The sequence below is a fragment of the Monodelphis domestica genome, chromosome 1 (genome assembly GCF_027887165.1).
Source record: "Monodelphis domestica isolate mMonDom1 chromosome 1, mMonDom1.pri, whole genome shotgun sequence".
Lineage (NCBI taxonomy): Eukaryota > Metazoa > Chordata > Mammalia > Didelphimorphia > Didelphidae > Monodelphis > Monodelphis domestica.
This window is the reverse complement of record NC_077227.1, coordinates 460,835,237-460,842,352: the sequence shown is the minus strand read 5'-3', so window position 1 is coordinate 460,842,352 and position 7,116 is coordinate 460,835,237.

Genomic DNA, 7,116 nt, shown 5'->3' with positions numbered 1-7,116 from the left:
CTCTGTGCCAACAACTGCCTCTGAGATGAAAGAAGTGGAAAATTTTTTTTTATTTTTATTTATTTAAAGAAAATTCTGTTAGTATCTCTGAGCCTCTCAATTCCTTACACTCTAACCTGGGATTATGTATGCCATCCACCTCAGAGAAGAACTATGAGGAAAGATCTTTGTATACTTTAAAGCTCTATAGAAATGTGAATTATTATTATTATCTAGAATGGGGGAAAGGAGAGAAGAGAATTTTATCTTTCTCCCCCTAAAAATCAACCCAGATAATCTATTTTAATTCAGAGAAGCTTGAGTTGTCTGGCCAAAATGTAGGCTATGAGAGATCTCAAAAAAGGAAATCAATTCCAATGTTCTCTTGGGAAGATCCTAAATTGTCCAACCAACTCCCCAGCTAAACCCAAACCCCAAGCCCTCTAGTTTGCTACTCCCCCTGCTTTTAAATTTCTTTAAGACTTCCCTCAGGCCTGGACAGAATAATTCCCTCTTTACAAAGTCTAAAGGAGCCAAGAAACATGCCTGAAAGTTATCTCTATTTATCGAAACCTTTATTTATTTTTTTATTTCACTGGTATAGACAACTCCCAGATAAGAAACTTTTTTTATCAGTACATGTGGACCCCTTCTCTGTAAAGTAAAATCTTACAGAGTTTTCCAGAACACTGACAAATTAAATGACTTGCCTAGGGTTTTGTTGTTGATGTTCAGTTGTTTTTCAATCTGGTCCAACTCCATTTGGATTTTTCTTGGCAAAGATCCTGGAAGGATTTGCTATTTCCTTCTCCAGCTCATTTTCCATGTGAAGAAACCGAAGCATGCAGAGTCAAGTGACTTGCCCAAGTTCACCTAGCTGGGAAGTGTCTGAGACCAGATTTGAACTCAAAATATTGAGTCTTCCTGACACCAGGCTAGGTACTCTTTCCACTTCACTGCCATCTATCTGCCCTGTGTGTAGAATAATACAACTCATATTTGTCAGAAGCAAGATTTGAACTCAAGTCTTTATGGTTTTAAGGCCAGTTCCTTATCTACTGTATCATGCTGTCTCTTCATTGATCCTGAAATTTACTGATGATACCTTTTTTATTTTCATATCATCTTCCTTTCCTAATGTAACTTTCCCCTCCCCATTCTTGTAACAAACTCCAAAAAAGAAAGAAAAAATGAGTTCACTGAGTTCTTTAAAAGAATAAATAAACTTATTAGCCATCAACAAAACAGTCAAGTAAACAAACAAAACATAGAATATATACAACTATTAACTCCAAATTAATGGCATTTTATTTTATTATTATTTTTTAAACCCTTACCTTCTGTCTTGAAGTCAATACTATGGTTCTAAGTGTAAAAATAAACTTGAATCCAGGACTTCAATCCCTAGATAATACTCCTTGCAGAGAGAAACTAATTTCTACCTGCCTCAGTTTCCCTAAATTTTAATCTTTACATAAGGCAGAAGAGTGGTGAGGGCTAGGCAATGGGGGTTAAGTGACTTGCCCAGGGTCACACAGCTGGGAAGTGTCTGAGGCCAGATTTGAACCTAGGACCTCCCTTCTCTAGACCTGGCTCTCAATCCACTGAGCCACCTTGCTGCCCCTTTAATGGCATTTTATTAAAAGAAAGAATGTAGGTATACACTTTATCTTATTTTTCATCAGTACACATTTTACCAAAATAAAGACATCTCATTTGTGTCCATGTCTCTTTCCCATTTCCTTTTCTTTTTCGTACTTTACTATTTTGTAGCTGTTATTATTTTTATAAAGTTGCAATTTTCATTGCCTGTTCTCACAGAGAGGAACCTAAGGCTTTCAAAGTCTCAGATTCCACGGTTCCTCCATTCCCCTTTGCTATTTGCCAGGGCCTCTCCAGCCCATTTGACCTTTTCTTGGTTTACTTCCAGAAACTGTGGGATCTCGGTTTAAGGACCTCTTCAGCCGAGGAACTGAAAGTCCTGACTCCTGTAAGTGCCTGTGTTATAAACAGGGAATGGCCCTGCCATGACCTCCCAGATTTCAGATTTACCAGGCTCCCACACAGGGATGCCATCTTCCCTGCCAGAGGCAAACATTTACATTGACTCAAGTACTTCCTGCTTTGGGATCAGTGGTAGTAAGGGACTTACAGATGTTTCCTGAAAGAGCCAGGGACCAGTCTACCCAGGACCAAAAAAGAGCTTTGTAAGTATAATCCTCTCTTGCTGCTCTTTATCTATCGCAGTCAATACGAGTATTTCCTCTACAAACCAAAACAGTGTTCTTGTCCTTCCCCTCATCAGGTGGGACCCAAACACCATTTTCTGAGGAGTGATACCAAAAGAAGGGTGAAGACTCTACCATTCCTGGAGCCGAGTGTAGATTGAGGGCCAGGCCTGGGGGTAATAGGTCTTGGGTTCAAATGGGACCTCAGACACTTCCTGGCAGCTAAGTGGCTCAATGGATTGAATGCCACTTCTGGAGACAGGAGCTCCTGGGTTCTAATCTGGTCTCAGACACTTTCTAGCTGTTGGAACCTGGGCAAGCCACTTAATTAAGTCACTTAATCAGGGGGTTGCCTAACCCTTACCGCCTTGCCTTGGAGCCGGTACTTATTATGGATTCTAAGACAACCAAACAAAACCAACACTTACCGATTCTGAACCAATCCCCAAATGCAATGATTGGCTTAAAAAATGACTTAATCAATTGCTTTCAGCCAAGGACTTCAGTTATGACCAGCTGGAGACGGAGCTGTCCATAGGATAAAGGAAAGCCCCAGGTCTGTACTTCATGGGCCCCCTTGCTGGTCACAGGACAGGGATTCAAAGAAGGCCACCAGGGGGTGAGAGGAAGGCGTTTTCTCTAAAACCGGGTGCTAAAAATTACCTGAGGCATATGTAGCCATGTAATGGCTACGTAGAAATCATATATATAATATGATATTATATGACATTATAATATAAGACAACACATAGAATAACAGCATAATAGAACATAACATGACAACATAACAATATAATATAACATAACGACAATATAATGTAATATAATATGTAATGTGATATAATGTAATGTGATATGATGTAATATACATAATATATGATATGATATGATACAATACAATATAATAAATGTTATTTTTCCCTTCCTCTCCCATTTGAGTAACTAGGGAGAACAATTGATATGAACAGAATTAATAATTGATGCTGGCAGAGAAGCAGCATCAGTCTTTGAAAGAGGAGGAACATGGGAAGCCTTCCTCTTGTCTCATGTGTAGAAATGACAGAGGAAGATTAGAGAATGCTGAAGACTCATCATTACCCAGCTCAAGGAACTGGTAGAAGGCATCATGAAGAATAACAAGGAGTTGGGGGAAGAGAGACAGAGACAGCAAAAGAGACAGAGAGACGTCTCCCTTAGTGTAATTTGACTCACCGGGATTAGTGATGTACCAAAACCAGTCCCATGAGATATGAAAATAGAAGGTATTGATAACATCCTTCACAGAGGAGTCAGGAATTGCCTCATAGAGAAGAGAGACAGGGGGGAAGAATGAGACAAGCTGTGACCCTGGAATCGGGGACCTGTGTTCAAATCCTACTTCTGCCACTTTCTACCTGTGAGACCTGGTTCCAACATTCAATTATCTTAAGGTTTTGTTACTTCATTTGTCAAATGATGTGGTTGGGAAGAAAAGACAAAGCTGAAAGAGATACTAGAAACAATATCTCAAATGAATATCAATTTTAACATTGAATTGAATACAATATTAACAAGGAAGCTACAGCAACATATTACAAAGATTATATACTATGACTAGGTTGGATTCATACCAGTAAGTTTTAAGGAAAACCATAAGCAGAATAAATTATACTAATTAAAAAAAGAAAATTATGTGATAAGAAAGTCAGCAAATGCAGAAAGAACTTTTAACAAAAGACAACATCTATATGTATATTGTATCCAAAGAATATCACCAAAGTTTGGAATCTGAGAAGCCTTAGGAGACTTTTGTGAAATGAGAATGTGCTAAGTGCTTTTCTGTTAAAAGCAGAAGAAATGGACCTTTTCTAAATATGATAAAACGTTTATAAAGCCAAGAACTAGCACTATCTATAGCTGAGAAATTTTAGAGGCTTTTCCAATAAGATCAGGGATAAAGCAAAGATGTCCATTAACCCCAATGTTGTTTTTTTTTTTAATATAGTAAAAAAGTGCTAACTATAGCATTAAGACAAGAAAAGCAATGGGATGAATAAGTATGGGCAAAGAAGAAACAAAATTATTGCTTTTTTCAGATGATATGATCTTTTTAGAGAATGTTCAACTAAAATTCATTTAAAAAATAACTTGAACAAAGTAGCAAAAAACCCACACAGATCAGTAGCCTTCCTGTATATTATCAACAAAGCCCAGGAGGAAGAGATAAAAAGAGAAATTTCTATTCAAAATAACTGCAGAATGTTTGGGAGTCCTATTATTAAGAGATACATAGGAATTATAGGAATACTTCCATAAAAAAAACTCTTTACAGAAAAAAAGATAGATCTAAATAATTGGACAAATATTAATTGCATATAGTTGGGACATGCAATAAAATGGCAATGCTACCTATATTAATTTATGGCGTGATATCAGTAAAACTACCAAAGGATTACTTTATAAAATTAGAAAAAAATAACATCTAGAAGAACAATAGATAATCTCAAGAAAAATCATTATACCACTACTCCTAGGCAAAATCCTTTTTTAAAAAATAAAGATATTTTATTTTCCCAATTCCATGTAATAACAAATTTCCACAAGCTTTCTGCAGTTATATGATCTAAATTGTCTCACTCCTCTTCCCTTCTCTTTCCCCGAGCTGACAAGTAATTGGATCTGGGTTATACATGTATCATCACACAAAACATCTTTCCATATTGTTCATTTTTGTAAGACAATAATCATATAAAACCAAAACCCTCCAAATAAACCAAAGAGAAAAATTGGATTCCTAGGCATGTTCTTCAAAGAGATGAAGGAAAGAGAGAAAGGAGAGAAAAGGCTCATTTGAATAGGCAAGTCTTTTTGTATATCAGAGAACAGAAACCTAAAAGAGATGCCCATCAACTGGGGGAAATGACCAAACAAATCATCATATATGAATATAATTGAGAGTTGTTGCTAACTAAAAACTGATGAATGTATTCAGAGAAACCTGAGGAAACCTTTATGAACTATTCATGAAAAATGATGTGATTAGAAGCAGGAGAATAACTGTATAATAACTCCAGCATTATAAAGAAAAGCAACTTTGAAAAGCTGAAGCACTCTGCTATGTGCAAAGATCTTCCAGGACTCCAGAGGAGCAGTGATGAAGCAGACTTCCTACTCCTTGAGGGATTCCAGGAAGACCAGAAGTTCAGAATGTGCCATACGTGTTCAATTATGGCTATTGGAGGAATTTGTTTTGCTAACTTGTTACAAGAGAGTTATATTTTGGGGGTGACAATGAGAGAATTAGGGGGAAACAGGGAGATAGTGATTAATGATACCAAAATGGAAAGAAAATGCATCAGTGAAGCATTTAAAGAAAAGTACAGAAAAAAAAATCAAAAGGTTCAGAAGGCAATATAGAGGGGCAGCTAGAAGGCTCAGTGATGGGAGATTTGCAGTTCAAATTTGACTTCAGACACTTCCTAGTTGTTGGACCCTGGGCAAGTCACTTAACCCCAAATGTCTAGTCCTTACTATTTTTCTGCCTTGGAATGGATAATTCTAAGACAGAGGGTAAAGGTTAAAAAAAAAAAACAGGGGGCAACTGGGTGGCTCAGTGGATTGAGAGCCAGGCCCAGAGATGGGAAGTCCTGGGTTCAAATCTTGTCTCAGACACTTTCTAGCTGTGTGACCCTGGGCAAGTCACTTAACCCCCATTGCCTAGCCCTTACCACTCTTCTGCCTTGGAACCAATACATAGTATTGATTCCAAGATGGAAGATAAGGGTTTTTAAACTAACTAACTAACTAAATAAATTGATTAATTCATATATTAATAAATAAAAGGCTTCTAAAGTTTCTTCCAGCTTGTGACCTATGATCACATGACCATATTTGGGGCTAGTTGTGTCCCTTTTTAGGTACCTGTTATTTTCTTCCTCTTAAAAAGAAATTTCTTCTGTATTCTTGTGAACTGTATAATTCCAAAGTACCTTGTATACAGTATTCCAAGTTTCCTGGGTTATGGCTGTGATCTAAGAGTGAGAAAATCTCTCAAATGATAATCAGTCCTTCATGGCATGAGAGTCTCTGACACAAGAGTGACATAAAAGCAGCCTGTGAGAACTGAACTGAAGATGTTTAAGCCAGGAGAATTTAAGACTCAGAGGGTGATAGTATTACTGTCTACAAGAATTTGAAGGGATGTCATCTGGAAGGGAATTAATTATCCTTGTCCTTGGGTCCCAGAAAAAAGAACTAGCAGCTAAAGTTCCTAAGAGGGAAATTTAGGTTTTATGTCAGGTAAGAAGCTAGGTGATATGATGGTTAGAGCATCAGAAAGTCCTAAGTTCAAATTCAGTTTTAGACCTTTACTGTATGACCCTAGACAAGTCATTTAACTTCTATCTTTCTACATTTTCTGATCTTTAAAATGAGAATAATAATAGTGCCTACTTCTGTTGTGATGGAATAAAATGAGATATTTATGAAGCATTTTGTAAACATTAAAATACAGATATCCCTTCCATATTGGAACTCATACTTTTTCACATCAAATTTCGAATCTGGATCTGCATAAGAAATTAAATGAGGATTTTTGGAAAGTTCTACTGAAGACTGCCCACATGCAGAGGATTCACAAAGGTCAGTGGAGGACAGAAAAAGTTTAGAGATTTAGAAATGCATGAAATATATGTATAGTATTATATAATATCAATACATTTTATCTTTCAATACCAAAACATACCCAATTTCTTTTTTAAAGTTGAAATAAGTAAAGGACATGAACAGGCAGTTCTCAGCCAAAGAAATCAAAACTATTAATAAGCACATGAAGAAGTGTTCTAAATCTCTTATAATCAGAGAGACGCAAATCAAAACAACTCTGAGGTATCACCTCACACCTAGCAGATTGGCTAACATGACAGCTATG